Source organism: Coturnix japonica, chromosome 26 (genome assembly GCF_054131305.1).
Source record: "Coturnix japonica strain WE chromosome 26, WE-NBRP24, whole genome shotgun sequence".
NCBI classification, from domain to species: domain Eukaryota; kingdom Metazoa; phylum Chordata; class Aves; order Galliformes; family Phasianidae; genus Coturnix; species Coturnix japonica.
The window spans coordinates 3,866,847-3,885,000 of record NC_140688.1 but is presented as its reverse complement, the minus strand read 5'-3'; the positions used below and the strand labels follow the sequence as shown (position 1 = coordinate 3,885,000).

General features: G+C 45.0%; 2 long non-coding RNA genes across 5 annotated transcripts in view; both read right to left on the bottom strand.

The window, feature by feature from the left end:
- LOC146756676 (uncharacterized) overlaps positions 1 to 3,623 on the bottom strand; it is a 4,589-nt gene extending 966 nt beyond the window's left edge. Inside the window, exons 1-7 of one of the 4 annotated variants that reach the window (XR_014937270.1) lie at positions 3,480 to 3,623; positions 3,256 to 3,298; positions 1,855 to 1,939; positions 1,483 to 1,761; positions 695 to 777; positions 531 to 602; positions 1 to 207 (exon numbers count right to left, since the gene is read on the bottom strand). The exon at positions 1 to 207 is cut by the window's left edge and continues 966 nt beyond it. This is a non-coding gene — a long non-coding RNA (uncharacterized LOC146756676). The other 3 variants (XR_014937269.1, XR_014937268.1, XR_014937271.1) reach the window with 3 other exon arrangements.
- Positions 3,624 to 4,556: 933 nt separating this feature from the next.
- LOC146756675 (uncharacterized) lies at positions 4,557 to 9,014 on the bottom strand. Its single transcript, XR_014937322.1, has 2 exons — positions 8,959 to 9,014; positions 4,557 to 4,682 (listed from the first exon to the last, which is right to left on the bottom strand). It is a non-coding gene; the product is annotated as an uncharacterized LOC146756675 (long non-coding RNA).
- Between the last annotated feature and the right edge of the window lie 9,140 nt (positions 9,015 to 18,154).

The window sequence follows — 18,154 nt, the reverse complement described above, 5'->3', positions numbered from 1 at the left end:
TTCCAGCCCTGCTCACACTTGTGTGTTTATTGCACCATTATGGGCTTTTTTCCCCCAATAAAGCCCCACTCACAGCTGCAGCTTCATCCTGGCTCGTACCCCTCCATCTTCCTCCTCCTCCTCCTGCTGTTGTTCACCCCCCGGCTCCGCTCACGACGCAGCCGCAGCAGCGACACCAGGGCACGATGGGCGCTCATCACACGGCGGCTGTAGGATAATGGGAACCCATAGGGGATAATGAGACCCCATAGAGACCAATGAGACCCCATAGGGGGCAATGAGAGTCCCCATAAGGGACAGTGAGACCCCATAGGGGATAGTGAGACCCCTATAGGGCACGATGGGCGCTCATCACATGGCGGCTGCAGGGACAATGAGACCCCATAGAGACCAATGAGACCCCATAGGGGATAATAAGAGCCCATAGGGGATAGTGAGACCCCACAGGGGACAGTGAGACCCCATAGGGGACAGTGAGACCCCATAAGTGCCAATGGGACCCTAACCCTAACCCCACCCCCAGCACTCACTTGAGGTTGGAGAGCTCGAGGATCAGCCCCCCCAGCACCGCTGACGCATCCTCACGTGGTGCCACCTCCTTCCTGGGGGTCAAAGGGGGTGAAAATGGCACCAATCCGGGGCTTTTTAAGCCCAAAATGAGCTCTGGGTTCTGGTGGGGGGAGGGGGGTCCGACCTGGGGGTGCAGCTGGGTGAGGCCGGGTCCCCATCGGCGTCCACAGGGCACAGAGGGGCTGCAGGCTGGGAGGGGGTGGGGGGCTGGGGGGGAAATGGGGTGAAATGGGGGCAACTGGGGCAACAGGGGATGAACTGGGGGGAACTGGGATGAACTGGGGTGAATGGGGGTGAATGGGGGGGATTGGGGGATATGAGAGTGACTTGGGGGGGGACTGGGGTGAATGGGGGTGAATTGGGGGGCATTGGGGGGATCTAAGAGTGACTTGGGGGGGAATTGGTGTGACTTGGGATGATTTGGGGGTGAATGGGGGGGAAGTGGGGTGAACTGGGGCACCAAGGGCTGAACTGGGGGGAACTGGGATGAAATGGGGTGAACTGGGGGGGACTGGGGGGATCTGAGAGTGACTTGGGGGGGGAACTGAGATGATTTGGGGTGAATGGGGGCAAATTGAGGGGGACTGGGGGATATGAGAGTGACCTGAAGGGGGACTGGGATGAATTGGGGTGAATGGGGGGAAATTGGGGAGGATTGGGGGATCTGAGGGTGACTTAGGGGGGGACTGGGATGAATTTGGGTGATTTGGGGGTGAATGGCGGAGAACTGGGGTTAACTGGGGTAAGTTGGAGTGATTTGGGGTGAACTGGGGTAAATTGGGACAATCTAGAGTGGAATGGGGGGTAAACTGGGGTGAACTGGAGCTCTATGGGGTGAAGTGGGACAATGTGGGGTGCAGTGGGGCGCTATGGAGCTGTTCCCTATGGGTTCTCATAGTACTCTGGCATTACCTGCAGCAGCTCAGTGTCCCCCCCTGGCACCCCACTGTGCTCCGGTGCTGAGACGTGGGGCAGCCCCACAGTGCCAGCCCCATAGCGCTCCTCATGCTCTGCCCCACAAGTGGGCTACGCTTTGGCTGCCCACTCCCCCTCCAATGGCTCTTTGGTGGCCTCAATGCATTCTGTGCCCCCATCGGTGTCACTATGGGGCTGTGGGGTGCTATGGGGCTGTATGTCCCCCATCTCAGGGCTGTTCTGGTCCTCCTGCTGCTCGCAGCCATCCATCCCATCCTGGAACAAACCCCCCCATAACCTGTGTGCTCCCTGCCCCATAGCCATGGGGAGCTGTGGGGTGACGCTGGGGGGGCAGAGGCCCTGTCCTACCTGTGCCAATGGGGCCGCTGTGGGGCTGAGCTCCTCCATCACGCTGAGCTGTGGGGCGGCTGCTGGGCCTCCGTTATCAGAGCGGCTGGGAACCAAACAGACCCCAAACACCATCAGCTGGGGGGCACCAGGACCCATTGCTGGCCCCAGGCCCCATTCCTACCCCCAAGCCCCATTTCTGCCCCCATTTCCACCTCCAGCCCCCCCTCTGCCCCCCACCCTCCCATTTCCCCCCATTACCTCTCTGTTCCATCTCCATGCACTGAGTCCATCCCTCTGACATTGTCCAGAGCGTCACCTCCAATCATGGCCCCCATACTGATGTCCTCCATATTGGTGTCCCCCCCATTTATGTCTCCCCCATTGCTGTCCCCCATATTGCTGTCTCCCCCCTTGGTGTCCCCCATATTAGTGTCCCCTCCACTTACATACCCCTCATTGCTGCCCCCTCTATTGGTGTCCCCCCATTTCTGTCCCTCTCCTTGATGTCCCCTCCATTGATGTCCCCCTCATTGGTGTCCCCCATATTGCTGCCCCCTCCATTGGTTTCCTCTTCCTCGGTGCCCCCCATATTAGTATCCCCCCCTTTGGTGTCCCCTCTATTGATGTCCTCCCCCTTGGTATCCACTCCATTAGTGTCTGCCATATTGGTGTCCACCATACTGGTGTCCCCTCCCTTGCTGTCCCTCCCCTTGGTGTCCCTGTCCCCTCCATTTTTGTCCCCTCCATTGGTGTCCACCATATTGGTGTCCGCCATATTGGTGTCCGCCATATTGGTGTCCCCCCCCTTGGTGTCCCCTCTATTGTTGTCCTCCCCATTGGTGCCCCATCCAATCATGTCCCCCCCCTTGCTGTCCGCCATATTGGTGTCCCCTCCATTGTTTCCCCCCTCATTGGTGTCCCCTCTATTAGTATACCCTCCATTGATGTCCCCCCCCTTGCTGTCCCCCATATTAGTGTCCCCCCCATTAGTGTCCTCCATATTGCTGTCCACCATATTGCTGCCCACCATATTGCTGTCCCCCATATTGGTGTCCCCTCCATTTGTGCCCCCTCCATTGATGTCCCCCCCCTTGCTGTCCACCATATTGTTGTCCCCACTATAGTAGTCCCCCCCCTTGTTGTCTCCCCTCAGTCCTGCCCTGACTTTGACACTGGGGCCATCATGGTGGTCAACACCTGCAAGAGGAACAGCAGCTGCTTGGACGCCATTTTGTGGCCATTTTGAGGCCCTTTGGAAACCATTTTGTGACCATTTGGTGGCCATTTTGAGGCCATTTTGCGGCTGCTTGGAGGCCATTTGGTGGCCATTTTGAGACCGCTTGGAGGCCCATTGGAGGACATTTTGAGACCATTTTAAGCCCATTTTTTGGCCATTTTGAGGCCATTTTAAGTCATTACCTGTCACCTGGCTGCTCCTCCTTTTGCCCATGGCGCCGCTCACCTGAGGGGAACACACGCCCATTGAGCATTATTTCCTCACTATTTCCCCTCAAATCCCCCCTGACCGCCCGGTCTCTCTCACTCCACGTCCCAGAATAACACCGTTATCCCGCTATAACGAAGCCCAATGGCGCCCATCCCGCCCCAAGGCCCTTCCCGGCCCCGCCGCCATTTTGCTTCACCTCAGCTCCCGCCCAACGCCTTCCCGCCTTTTTCACACCGCGCGCTCTGCGCCTGCGCCGCGCGGGGGACGCTGGGAGTTGCAGTCCCCGGAGAGACGTAACGCGGCGCAGCGCGGGGGACACTGGGAGTTGCAGTTCGCGGCGCGCCGTAAAGCGCAGCGGGGTGCGGCGCTTTTGCGACAGCGTCGCCGTAAAGTGCGGAGGTGTTGGCAGCCCCGTAGGAGGAAGCGGTGAGTGGGGACAGACCGGGACCGGGGGGGTCCGATGGGGGGGGATCGAACGGCGGGGTCCAATGTGGGGGGATAGACCGGGGGGGTCCAATGGGGGGGATCTAATGGGGTGGGGGTCCGATGGGGGGGGTTCAGTGGGGGAGGGGGGGGTACAACGGGGGGATCCAATGGAGGGCGGGGGATTCAATGGGGGGGGGGATACAATGGGGGGGGGATCTAATATGGGGGGGGGGGTCCGATGGGGGGTGTACAACCGGGGGGGTCTGTGCTCTGTCTCAGGCATACAAGCCTGTTGGAAGGAGTGCATTGAGGCTGCAGCGCCCAAATGATAAACCTGAGTTTGCTGTCACCAGCAACCAAGCTTACGGTTAATTTCTGAAACAAGATTAGTGATAGTATTTCCAGGCAGCTGGCACAGAAGCTTCTTGGATTACAGTGCTGACAACACACATTCACCAGAGCCAGCAATTACAAAAAAATTTCCCACTCCCACCAGAACTTGAAGGACAGAGACCAATTTAGGTTTCTTCACTCTCACGAAGGGGAGTAAGTAAGAAGTTTCACTCAGTAATTCAACCTTACAGAGGCTACTTAGTAATTCTGTGAATTTAAGGAATTATAAAATGATGGATAAAAATCAGAAGTATTTTGTATTTAAATATATGTATACATTATACAGTTATTCTAATGCGACATCAAATGATTACCATTTTGCCCACAGATGTGAGAACTGTTAAGAGAAAATATACTTGCTTTTAACCACTGTAGATCACCCATGGCACATACCTAAGGACAACATAACAGCTGAAAGCAGTAACTGGGAGAAACACTATACAAAGTATACAGATTGGGCTGCACGTGCATCAAGTGATTTATTAACACAACGAGGTTGGGGGGGAAGAAGAATTAAGTTTGATACCTGTTGTCTTCGTTTCTCCTCTTCAATAACAGCTTTGGCTTCTGCCTCTTTTATCTGTCCAGACATACAAAGTGATAAGTAACTGTTGTAAAAGCAGGTAAAACTATTATCTTACAGAGCCATAATTTATAGAACAGTTCTCAGAAAAGCGAGCAAAACCTTCACCAAGTGAGCTGTGAGCTTACTCAGATTCTAAAACATTCTGTGAGAAACCTCTATCAATTCATGTTTGAAAAACACGGAACATTAGAGACGCTACCATGTTATAAAACTAAACTTCTGACTAACTGGAAAATTCAAATGACAAATATAAAACCTGGGGAAAATATGAATATATTCATTAATACCAGGGAAAAATTCCTTAATAAAGTCACTCTAAGCTTTCAGTAACTCAGTCCTCAATTCAGCACACTGTACACTGACGGGTAAATCCTTATATATGTATGTAATTTACACTCACACACTTCATTCCAAGTAGTTAAATATGCCCTGACTGCTAGAGCAAAAGGAAATCTCCACTTTTGTACCAAATGACATATTGGATAATGCATACTCATATTGTTCTACTGCTCTTGTCGTAATGGAAACTGTCAATGCAATTACATTTGCTTCACCATCAGAAAGTTTTATGAAAAATAAAACCTGGAACTACAACTGATCACTCTACAGAACTGTTACATAGCATTCAAGACAGCAAATTAAATGCCAGAAACTTAACCAGTTCATGCACCACTTCCTCATGTTTCCATAAAAGGCCTAGAAAAACAATGTGGATATTCTGTCTCTTTAGGTGAGATTATGCAGCAGTTTCTTTACTTCAAACAAAATTATTGGAGAGCATCCATGTTTACAATGGGCTGAAAAGCACATGCAGTTGCTGAAAGCTCTCTATAATTGTGGCAGTCACCTAATACTGTGTGACAGGAACACACAAGATAACACTTTGCTAACCTTCAAAGTAAAAGTAAGGCCTAAATGAAGTGCTTCTATAGCTCTCACTAGCAGTAATGATTTTATTATCATTGATTAGCACTTCTTGGCTGAAGAGGAAATCTCCAGTTCCAATGTACATTAAAAATAAAGAGGTAATAGAGCATTACCTTAACATAGTGTTTCATCAAGTGAGTTGACACTATCTACAAGTAGTGCAATTCTCAGCAATAAGCCAGATTCAATAGTCCAAAAATTAAATGTGCAATTAAACTGTACGCTGAGTTACACTGCATTTCTTGCTATTACTGTCTTGAAAAAATAGTGATCTGCCTGTTTTTTCCAACTCTTCTCAAGACAATGAAGATAACATAACTAAAATGGATACACCACCTCAGACGCCTTCCGTTTCATTTCCTTGCATAACACATCACACTCCAGTGAAACTTGGCCTTCTTGTATCTTGCTGCACTGTACTTCCTGTTAAGCATAAATTGAATTGTTTGTAATTCATTTCCCTATATAAAAATTTAATTATAACGTTCATTTTGTTGGGAAAATTGTAAAACAATTTTATTCGGTATATTTACAGAATGAAGCTAATAAATAAATATTATTTGAAACTGTAACTGTATTCAAGCATCCTTTTCTATTTTCCTTCTCTCTGATAAGCTAAACTGAATCAAGAATAAATCAAGTGGTTCAGTTTAATTTTTCTTGTCTTTTTTTTCACTTGTTTATTTAAGACAAAGCAATATAACCTTGTGAACTGTTACAAAAGATACCATGCAAAGTAACTAATAAGTAACTCTTCTGAAACTTCGTATCAATTCTCTAAACTGGCTGAAACTACAGGGCAAGGTCTGGTCATGGGAAGATCTCCCCTACTTCCTTCTCCTTCCTCCCCCTTACATTGAAGGCCAAAACAAACAAACAAACAAACAAACAACAACAACAACAAACAAAAAAAACCCACCAACAAAACCAAAACAGAATACCAGCACAGAGAGAAAGTTATAATCTTATAATCTATACTACTAGCCTATGAAGAATTTTGTCAGGAAAGCACAGTAACATAGCCAGAAGCTATTCTGGTTTTCATGCTTTCTGACAATATGCAGAACAATTTTCATAGCATACAGCAAAATCCAAAAACTAACTTCTTCAGAGCAATTCCAGCACGCTAAGATAAACCACCTGCCTAGATGGTTAAGAATATGGTCCACTACAAGTTGTGGGTTACAAATTCAAGTGGTTTATACGACCTTGCATGTTTACATGCATAGCCTCATGATGCAACATTTAACTTCAACACCAGAAAAGGAAGAAAAAATCCTCCTGTTTTGCACTCAAATTATGAGCTCCTACATTTGATATTAATTGTGATGGTTCAGATGAGGCATATTTACAGAGCAGCTTGGAATACGTGTCCTGTCAACTCCCAACTTCACCAGTTGTATACACAGACAGAAGACTGGTAGAGGAGAATTCAACTGCAAATATAAGGTACTCAATTCTGTTTCTCCTTATCTTCAAGATCGCAGGCTGCAGGCACAAAAGACTAAATATACAGGTACACTATCCTATCCAAGCTAAGAAAGAAGTACACTATCTTCTGTAAGTATGCAGCTCCAAGCAAATATGCATAAGGACCTTCTGGAATCAAAGATATCCTAATTACGATCTCAGACAAGGGCAGATGCATAAAGCAAACGTTAAAAGACATCATCTTTCACACTACAGAAATGAGTCATATTTCTGCAGTCAGATTAGCTGCAACTAATACACAGTCCAATTATCAGTGGCTTATTGGTTCTACCATCATTTACCCTCTACACTGTAGCTCTCTGTACAAAAGAGAGCATGGATTTGGGGCTTGACCTGGAAACAGTGAGATGATATTTAAGGTGGGGATAGTGTTTTCTTCTCTTTCTGAAGGGAAACACCATTTCACTAGGAATCAGAAGGATCACTTCGTGGCTATTTAAATAAGTGGGCTGTCATCATATAAGAATTAATTTTTATTAATTATATAATTAACTCATAACAACCTTTCCACCTTATTAAAATCAAATTTACAAGATTGAGGGGGGGAAAAAAAGTAACCGTCATCATATTTAAGGACCATAAAACTTTCAGAATAGCAGATCTGGAATGTTCCATTTCAGGCCACTGTAAAAGTGAAAAGTGAGCATCCTAAACATTAATTTCATTGCTTCTTGCTACCACATTTCAGTTGGACATCCACATAATCACTGAAGACATCCCAGCACTCTGGGACAATAAAATCTGAACTGGTCTGAAATAGCTATACAGCGTCAGAACTCAGCAGAAGATGATGACACATTTCAGTTTTCCAAAAACAGTATGAAAATTAGGGACAGCAACAACTAGATGTAACAGAGCTATCATGGAAATACCCATCTTCCTTATTCAATTAAGTCTGGCGTAAGAAACAAGACCTCAAAGATCATCAAGTCCAACTGTAAACCTATATCTTAAGGAACAAGAAGCAGAAGTATACACGCAACCAATGATATTATTGATTTTACTGAACACAGTAGAGTAAGATAAACTGAAATTAGTAAGAGCACTTAGTCACAACAAAATAATTTATCCTCAGCAGAAGTCAACATTTCAACTTACAAATAAAGAAAAGCTAGTTATTTATAAGCAGAGACTGCTCAATTTGAAGCACGTACTCTGGGCATTACCATCCTTTCTCTTGAACATGCGCCCTGCAAGATCTGAGATTTCTGAAGACATTTCTTGGAGAAGCTAAGAACTCTGGGGAAACTGCATCTGTGTGGAAAGCTCAGAAGTTAACCAGGTCTTGAAAATAATTTAAGCATGCTTTGTTCAAGCCAGATAGTGAATTTTTCATTAAGTTAACACTTGTCAAGAGGTCACAGCAGCCTCTGGTTTTCCCCTCATCATACTTGATAGCTATAAGCTTTGTCCTTTATCTCTGCTGAAAGCTAAGGATGCTGATGCCTCTGTTTGCTTTAAGGGCCTCAGACAACCATCAATTAGGAATTCAAAACATCTGTGACTGTTCCAATTTATGTAATTATAAACTTCTCAGTTCCTAATGAGGAAAATGTGCTTTGACTTCTTAAATCACTCCAGATCATCTGATTATTTTCCTAATGGAACTACAAAAATTGAAGTGTGCTTGAAGAGAAAGGTATTGCAAATCTGGGAGCTAACATTTTCTACAATGAATTTTATGTTCCTTAGTGAATATTTTGATTGTTCCACCCAGACTTTCAGCTGCTGTTGCTGCTCTGCTCAAGTAACTGATTCTATTCCAGTCTTGACCAGAGACAATCCATGTACACAAGCCTAGGAACATACAAAGAAAATGTGTCACTCTCAGAACTGCAACTTCAAAACTTACCTTTTTCAGTCGCTTACAAGGACACTTGAGTTTAACCTTCTGGCTGCAGTTCAGAGAACAATCACCTGAATGGCAAATCTCTTCACACCGGTGACCACAAGGCAACTACAAGCAAAACAAGAAATACCCCACCAATGAATAACTGAAATTGCATGCAGTCTATGAACTAGTTTTATTTCAGACACAGCAGCTAAACAGAAAACTCATTCAGCTCATCAGGTTTGTCTTCCTACCTGCAAAACTGGAAAGAAAAAGGTCAACTTATTTCACTAGTTACTCAGAGTTTTTTGGTTCACATAGAATTATTTATCTTTTACTGGGAACGCCTGATCAAAAAACAATTTTTTCTTTCAAATGTTACAGGAACAGTCATCTCCACAATGATTCATATATCGATGCCCTAACTACCTGTATGATGGAGGAATAAAAGTAGATGAAGTAAGAAGGAACTGAAAACTGAAATGAAGTGTGATGTGACCCAGCCTGACCCACAAATTGCTAACAAGAGGGTAGAATTAGAAGCAAAAATACCACAAAACTAGGTTTTATGTGCAAGAACCTTGCAAACTATGCAGGAGTCAAATACAGGCCACCAATATTCTTACACCTGAATTAATTTCACTAAATCCTAAATTTCTGCATTTGGTAAATTATCCTGTTTTTGACATCTGACAAATAGCATTTCCTTTTTTTAAACTATCAGTGAAAATTTTAACACTTATAATGAAACTATTATTATTCCTTACTGTATATTATTATTCATTACTGGGATAATTTAAATATGCTGCTGCCTTTTAGGGATGTAACAGTGTTTCCAGAACAACATTAGAGATTAAAAAAATAATTCACAAGAATAAAAACAAGTTTTCTTCCACAGTGTGTTGGGAGCTCAACTGACCTTGCTCAGGTCCCAAACAAAATCTTCATAACGATGATTTTTCATTTTCAATTACATAAATCAATACTGTCCAATACTGTTTATAAACAAAGGCAATAACTCATGTAAGATACCCAACTGATTCATTTATAAAGGTAGGTTTAAACAATATCACTCCCTGTACAGAAAGAGTTGGGGGAAAACACACTGACAAATGACCACAGAGTCTCTTCCAGGATCCCACCTTAAGAGGCAAGAGCTTTTCCATTCATTTACATTTATTTTATCCAGCCATTAGTTCTTATCCACAGACTGAAAAACTTCTCTACTGTCCTTTCATAACAGGCTCTTTATTCCCATAATATTCCCTTCATTGAATTCCAAGCAGCTTCAATCAATGTTTCTTGAATATAGTAGCCAGAACTGCAAGTAATATTCCAGCTGGAAGAACATTGTACAATGCCTTAATTGCAGCTTATTCTCCACAGAATATCTTTCCCTATACATCTTCCACTCTCATGTTCACTTCTCTCCAGTTATTCATGCTGCAACGATAAGGATTTCTACTGTCTCCCAGGAGGGTTGTTATTGGCCTTGACATGCCCAGTCTCACTGGTTTTTCTGTATCTGTACCATGTCCCAAACGCATGTGTTCTGCTGCACATGCGTTTCCTCAGTTGTCACCTACTGACAACACACCACAAATTCTCATAAGAAAATCCCAATGAGTTTTTGGTGCCAAGGTCATTACTGCAAACAGTGCAAGACTAGCCCTCAATTTGAGCCCTTGGAAAATCCCCTTATTGCCAACATTTCTCGTTCCAATCACTCCTGCAGGAATTTTTGTTGTTGCTTATGGCTTTTGAGGTGGTTGCCCTAAATAAAAAAAAGAACCACAAGCAGTTGTTTCCTTCAGTAAACACCAACTCTTGCAACGATCATCTCTTTTACATGAATTAGCTGTTTACTGTCTGGCACAGCCTCAAGAGCACAAGTGAAGTATGACATATGGGACTACATCTCTTCTCTTTGTCTGGAGGAAAAAAGGAATTGGTCGTTCTATCAAAGAAGGAATTCAGTTTTGTCTGGCACAACTGATCACCTGCAAATCTACTTGAACTCTGCCTCATTGTTAAAAGATGGGTTAGATGCTCATGATTAAGCCTTGCACATGCTGAAGTCAGGCATGCTTCCATTAATAATGTCAAAGCCTGAACAGTTACATACCACCAGAGCACAGCACAGGAATATACTTAATGCAATACCAAAAATCGTATTTGCTTATTGAGTTCATACACAGCTCACATTCAGTGGGATGCAGGACAAGAATGAAGCTGACAGTTTCAGCTGCTTCTCAACCCCTCCAGTGCAAATACAACATAAACTCATGGGAAGCAGTTCTATGAGTGGCAAAACAACAGCCCCAAGAGCTAAGAGAACAGAAGCAATCCAACCAGTTCTGCCAGATAAGTGCTGTAGTGGGAAGGGAGGTGGTTTTGTGCAGCGACTCGGCACGGACTCAGATGTGAACGATCCAAATCGTTTATTACAAGTTCTCACATCCCTTATATACCTTCACAAGTTGTTATTTTCTAACTTTCCCATCCGCCCTTACAACTTTCCCAAACATCTTACATGTCAACAAAGCATTCTACAAAACACTTTTCAACTGTCCATGCAGGCACATAACCAATCAGAGCTGTGAGACTCTTCTTCTCCTTGCAGAGGTGTCCTTGGTTCTCATGCTGTTTATCTTGCTCCACAGCTGCTGCTCTGAACAGCTTTTCTTGTATTCCCACAATTCCCCCTTTTTTGTTTATTGACAAGCTACTACCATACTATAATATAATAACACTAATTATATTAATAACATAATCATTATAACTCAATCAAGGCCTCGATTGACAATATTCTGAAAATGAAAAAGGAGATAAGGCAAATGACAAAATATATGGTTAAATCCACTAAAATATCAGACGCATTTTGCCTGCGGCCTAAGTTCCTACAACCTGGAAAAGAACCCCTGAGAATCCAATTCTGTGTAAATTTGAAATAGGTTAGAAAAGACTTCAATTTCGTGTTATCCATTTTAAACCATCCCGTCAGCATGAAGCAAATACTCCCTAAGCTAGCACATTATTACTTATTGTCCCTGGAGAGGCAGAAAACTGCAGAAAAGGAGAGAGAAGGATTATGTTGGCGGTGGATGCGATAGGCAGCGCCAGCAGGGCGTCCCCTGCTTCAAGGTGCACTTTCCCTTTCTCATCCACCACGGATTCTCTCTTGCTCTTTTCCTACTCAGGGTCTGAATGGTATTTTCCATTTGTACACTGCATCCGCATGGCCAGTGCGTGGTACAGAGCCCAAGTGGAACACCTGCTTACAAAACAGAATAAATTGCCGAGGTTAGCTTTTTTTGCAAGCACCTTTGTTTCAATTGATGCATGGTCATATTTTGAAAATCCCAATTAGTGAGATGAAAAAGAGTTAATAACTGTTATGTTTAAGAATCATCCGTTTGTCCAGGATTCTTTTCCAGGGTCTTATTTTTACAAACTAAGAAGAGGCTAGTTGATAGGCTAATAAAATCATAACTGAACATTACTAATACACTAGAAGAGTTAGTCCCATAATTTCCAGCATTGGTAACATCAAATCCTATTTAACTTATATTCTATCTACTGCCAAAATAGGAAAGACACACAATAATCTAAATAATGCTTAATAATTCTAATTCTTAAATTTATACCAGTAATGTGGAAGAGTTACCTACTATGTCTTACCATTACTAAAATTATTATTTGCAATACAACAAATTACAAAGCAATATCAATGAAGTAAGAGGCGTATAATCACAATCATTATTAAGGCTGGGTGTTATTTTCTGCCTTGAGATGAGGCCGAACATATCTTGCCGGAAGCCATGTAGGGCCAGTCCTTGTAGAAACACAAGCATATCCTCGACCCCAGGTTATCAATGGTAAGGGACCTTCCCAGTGCCCTGTGGCCATATTTCGAATGTTAACCATTGGCCGTTCCTTGAGCACTGGGGAGCCCCCAAAATGACGATCCACACGAGTTGTATTTGTATGATCACGATTCAAAAAATTCAGCACAAACAAAGCCTTACATAATCTTTCTTGTGGTGTGTCTCCCGTATTCCCCCTTTTTTGTTTATTAAGAACAGATTTCAGTGTTTGATGAGTACGCTCAATGATAGCTTGTCCAGTGGGAGAATGAGGGATGCCTGTAATATGTCTAACTCCCCGTTCTTGAAGGAAAGTTTGAGTGGCCTTAGAAGTATAAGCGGGCCCATTATCTGTTTTTATCGTATGAGGGATTCCCATAGCAGCATAAGCAGATAACCAGTGTTTACGGGCGTCACGACTGCGTTCACCTGTATGTGCTGTGGCAAATATGTAAGAAGAATGAGTATCTATCGTTACATGTACGTATTTTAGACGGCCGAATTCAGGAACGTGAGTGACATCTGTCTGCCAGAGTTGAAGAGGGGCTGTTCCACGTGGATTTGTCCCAGTTTGAGGCAAAGGGGCAATTGCCTGGCAGTCTGGGCATGTTAAAATAATGTTACGGGCTTGATCTACTGTCAGTTGGAATTGTTTTTGTAAGGCTCTCCTGTTCTGATGGAAAAATTGATGGGAGAGTCGTGCTTGCTCAAATAATTGAGGAGTAGCAAAAGCGACTGTGGCTTGATCAGCCTTACGGTTGCCCTCAGTTAAAGGACCAGGCAATGTAGTATGCGATCGAATGTGCATAATAAAATAAGGAAGAGTACGGTGAGAAACATAATGCAAGACTCGTTTGAGCTGTACAAACAAAACCGGATTATTAACTTCCTTAAGAAAGGATCCTTCAATCCGCTGAATGATACCTGTAACATACAAAGAGTCAGTTATTATATTAAGCTTTTGGTCTGAAAAAATTTGGAAAGCTCGAGCTACTGCAGCGAGTTCTACAACTTGAGGTGATCCATCAACAACATGTACGTCTGACTGCCATTGTGTAGCAGTCGCACGCCAGAGAACCACTGCTTGGTGTGTCTTGCCAGAGCCATCTGTAAATACAGTAACAGCATTAGGTATTGGAACATGTGAAAGTAAAGTATTAGTAGCAATGGGGATATCAGCCAAATTATGTAGTAACTGATGTTTGGGAGGATGAGTGGACAATTGTCCGGTATAGTCTGCCATAGCAGTCTGAAAAGGAAGTGACTGCGCAAGCATCCAATCTAAATCTTTTTTAGTAGCAGGTACGTATATGCACTCAGGGTCAAGAGCTCGTAGAATTTGTAGACGATGACGACCTCGCTGTATTAGCATAGCAAACATTTCCACTCGTGATGTAATAGTTTTTGAAAATGTATGAGGTAAAAATACCCATTCGAGAATAATGAGAGGATCCTTTCTTGAGGTATCCCATTGACATAACAAGCTATATGGCTGATAGAAGTTGGATATTATTATGAGATGTACTGGAAGTGATAAACAAACACGATGGCTGTATCGATTTTGCACTGATGTTATTACAGAGTCTAAGCATTGTTGTGCTTCTGGTGTTAATTGTCTTTTAGAAGTTAGATCTGGGTCTCCTTTCAGTAGTTTGAATAAAGGATGCAGCTCTTGAGTAGTAATTCCCAAAAGTGGCCGCAACCAATTGATGGTTCCTAATAACTTTTGCAGATCGTTTAATGTCCGTACGTGAGGTACTATTTTGAGGATTTGTGGCTGAATAGTGTGAGATGCAATTTTCCATCCTAAATATTTCCATGGAGAACTAAGTTGCACTTTTTCTTCTGCTATTTGTAAGCCAATAGATTGGACTGCCTCCCGGACGAGCAGTAAAGCGTCCTTTAGACCCTCTTCTTGTTCTGCTGCTATTAAAATATCATCCATGTAATGATAAATAAGGACATGAGGTCTAGCCTTTCGTACTGGTTGTAATGCATTTGCTACAGTCAATTGACATATCGTTGGACTATTAAGCATTCCTTGTGGTAACACTGTCCAATGATACCGCTGAACAGGGCTTTGTAGGTTGATAGAGGGCACTGAGAAAGCAAATCGTGGTGCATCTTTTGGATGAAGCTGAATGGTAAAAAAACAGTCTTTCAAATCAATGACTGCTATAGGCCAATCCGAAGGTAACATTGAGGGTGAAGGAAGGCCAGGCTGCAACGCTCCCATAGGCTCAATTACTGCATTGACAGCACGCAAGTCCTGTAAAAGTCTCCATTTTCCACTCTTCTTGAGGATAACAAAAACCGGAGTATTCCAAGGGCTGGTAGTAGGCACTATGTGACCAGCAGCTAGCTGTTCTTGAACTAACTCATGTAAGTGCAGCAACTTTTCTCTTTTTAAGGGCCACTGATCTACCCAAATAGGTTGTTCTGTTTTCCAAGCTAAGGGTATAGGTTGCTGCCGATCAATGGCCCTTACTGAAAATTTGTCTGCAAAATCATACCCCACTGACTTAAGAGATCACGACCCCACAAAGTACAGGGAATTGGTAAAATGTAAGGAGCAGCGTGAGCAATGCGACCATCAGGCCCTTCAAAAGATAAAATTCGGGCACTTTGTTTTGGCTGCTGTAGGCCCCCAACCCCCACAATAGCAGAATTAGGGTCTCTTAGTGGCCACTCAGAGGGCCAATCACTGGACTTAATGATGGTAACATCAGCTCCAGTATCCACTAGTCCTAATAACTGCCTGCCATTTACTAAGCATGGTAATAATGGTTTGTCTTTTGACAGTTGTGTGGTCCATAGCACAACAGGTTTATCTGTGCTCCCAAATCCACCGGTTCGATCTCTAATACCAGGTTTGGTCATAGAATGAAAAGGGACTAATTGTGCTATTTTTTGGCCTTTTGGAATAAAACAGGGGGGTGAGGGTGTCCATGCCATTATCTTAATTTCCCCGGTATGGTCAGCATCTATAACTCCAGGTAAAACAAAAAGTCCCATCCTCGTAACAGAAGAACGTCCTAACAAGAGGGCGCTACACCCGTCCCCAAGGGGACCCATTACCCCTGTTGGAATGAGAGTCACGGTGCTATCAGTCAGCGTCACTGACTGGGCAGTGGACAAATCCACTCCTGCGCTGCCAATGGTGGCTGGTCTGAGTGAGCTGGCCAGACAGCGTCTGGCTGAGTCGGGACCGTATTTGCTGTCATAGCGCGCGGTCTTGCGCTCCTCTTGCCGTTTCCCGGCAGATCGCAGGGCTGTGCAGCAACAGGAAGTTTGGATCGGCAGTCTCTAGCCCAGTGTAGCCCCTTCCTGCACCGTGGACAGGGTCGAGTTGGAACAGCAGAAGCATTTTTATTTACTCGCTTGGGCTTTTTACAGTCCCGTTGGACATGACCTGGTTCTCCACAATTGTAACACTTTACTTTTTGAGCTGTCCCTGCATCAAGTTGGGTGGCCAATGAATCTGCTAGCAGGGCCATTTTATGACTTTCTGTGCCTACATCTTGACAGGCTTTAATCAAGTCAGTAATTGATGGATCTGCATTCCTTAGGGACTTTAAAACCTTTCGACAGTCTGCATTTGCGTTTTCTACTGCTAATTGCTTAAGCAAGACATTTCAGGCAGCTTCATTTTCTACTTGTCTCTCTAATGAATTTTGTAAACGGTCAAGAAATTTAATGTAAGGCTCAGTAGCCTCTTGCCTAATTGAAGTAAATGAAGCATCGGGTGAATTAATATCAGGAACCCGACGGACAGCACGCAACACCAAAGTCTTAACTTGTTCCAGGCATTGCCTGTCCAGCTGTGCCTGTGCCTGAGGTGTTGCCCGGACCCCCTCCCCCATGAGTTCCTCTAGGCCAATGTGATTTAGATTGTTCAAATTATTCAAGGCCTGGACAGCAGCCTGATCCCGGTATTCAGTCATGAACACGGTGTATTGCATGGGAGAGAGGATCATTCGTAACACACTTTTCCAGTCATGAGGGGTCATAACATAACTATCACCAATTGCAACCAAAAGATTATATGTAAAGGTAGACTGAACTCCGTATGTTCTCACTGACTTCCTTAGCTCTTTCACTGCCTCATAAGGCAGGGGTTCCCAACGGGGGACCTGATTCGGCTGATACAACACAGGAAAGGCTTGCAATGTGTCACCATCACCCCTTAATATTGCTTCTTTTCTGCACTGCTCTAAGACACCACAGTACGCTGTAGGGAAATTTGTCGTTTCTGCTCCCTTCAAATTATCATCAGGAAGAAATGCGCCCGATTCGCATTCCGGATATACTGGACCTCAGTCACAACGATCCCCTGGTTTCGATCCGTCCGTGTCTTTAATCACGTTACACTCCGGCTGCACAGACGCTGCAGCGCACGACGTGGGGGGGGCGGAGGGCGGCGGCGCAGAGAACGTCATGGGCGGAGCGGAGGGCGGAGGCGCGGCGAGCGTCGTAGGCGGAGCGGGGGGCGGCGCGACGAACGTCGTAGGCGGGGCGAAGGGCGGGGGCGCCATAGAGGGCGGCAACGCGGCGAACGTCGGGGGAGGAGCGAACGGCGGGAGCGCGAGGGGGGGCGGTTGCGGCTTTTCGTCTCCCCGAATCGGGGAGGGGTCGGAGCCGCCGGTCGGATCCGGGCACGGGCCGCTTCCCGCAGCGAGAGGCAGCGGCGGGGTTGGGACGGAGGGCGGCAGGGAATGGTCGGAATAAATTCTTTCCCGTCGTGATTGCTTAATCCCTTCCATTATCCGGCTCCAAACGGGCAACAGCTTAGCAGCCGTTCTGTCTTTAGCGAGAGAAGCCTCGTAGAGTTTTGAGCCGATTTTGTCCCAAAGTTCTCCATCGAGAGAGAACTCAGTTTTTGGAAATTCAGGGACGTTTTTGCTTATCCATTTAAGAAGAATAGCTAATGCTGAAGTAGACACAGTCTCATCCTGATACAGTAACACTGAACGCAATACTTCGAGATGTACTCGTTGCTCCCTCGTTAGTGGGCTCCCCATAGTTCCCGACTGCTCACCTTCTGTCCTGCAGAACGGTGCGGGTGCGCGCGAAACAGTCTCTCCGAAGTTCAGTCGGGCGACGCTGCCGGACCGGGCTCGCTCAGCCGCGGGTTGATTTGCTCCACGTTGTGGGCGCCATTTGCAGCGACTCGGCACGGACTCAGATGTGAACGATCCAAATCGTTTATTACAAGTTCTCACATCCCTTATATACCTTCACAAGTTGTTATTTTCTAACTTTCCCATCCGCCCTTACAACTTTCCCAAACATCTTACATGTCAACAAAGCATTCTACAGAACACTTTTCAACTGTCCATGCAGGCACATAA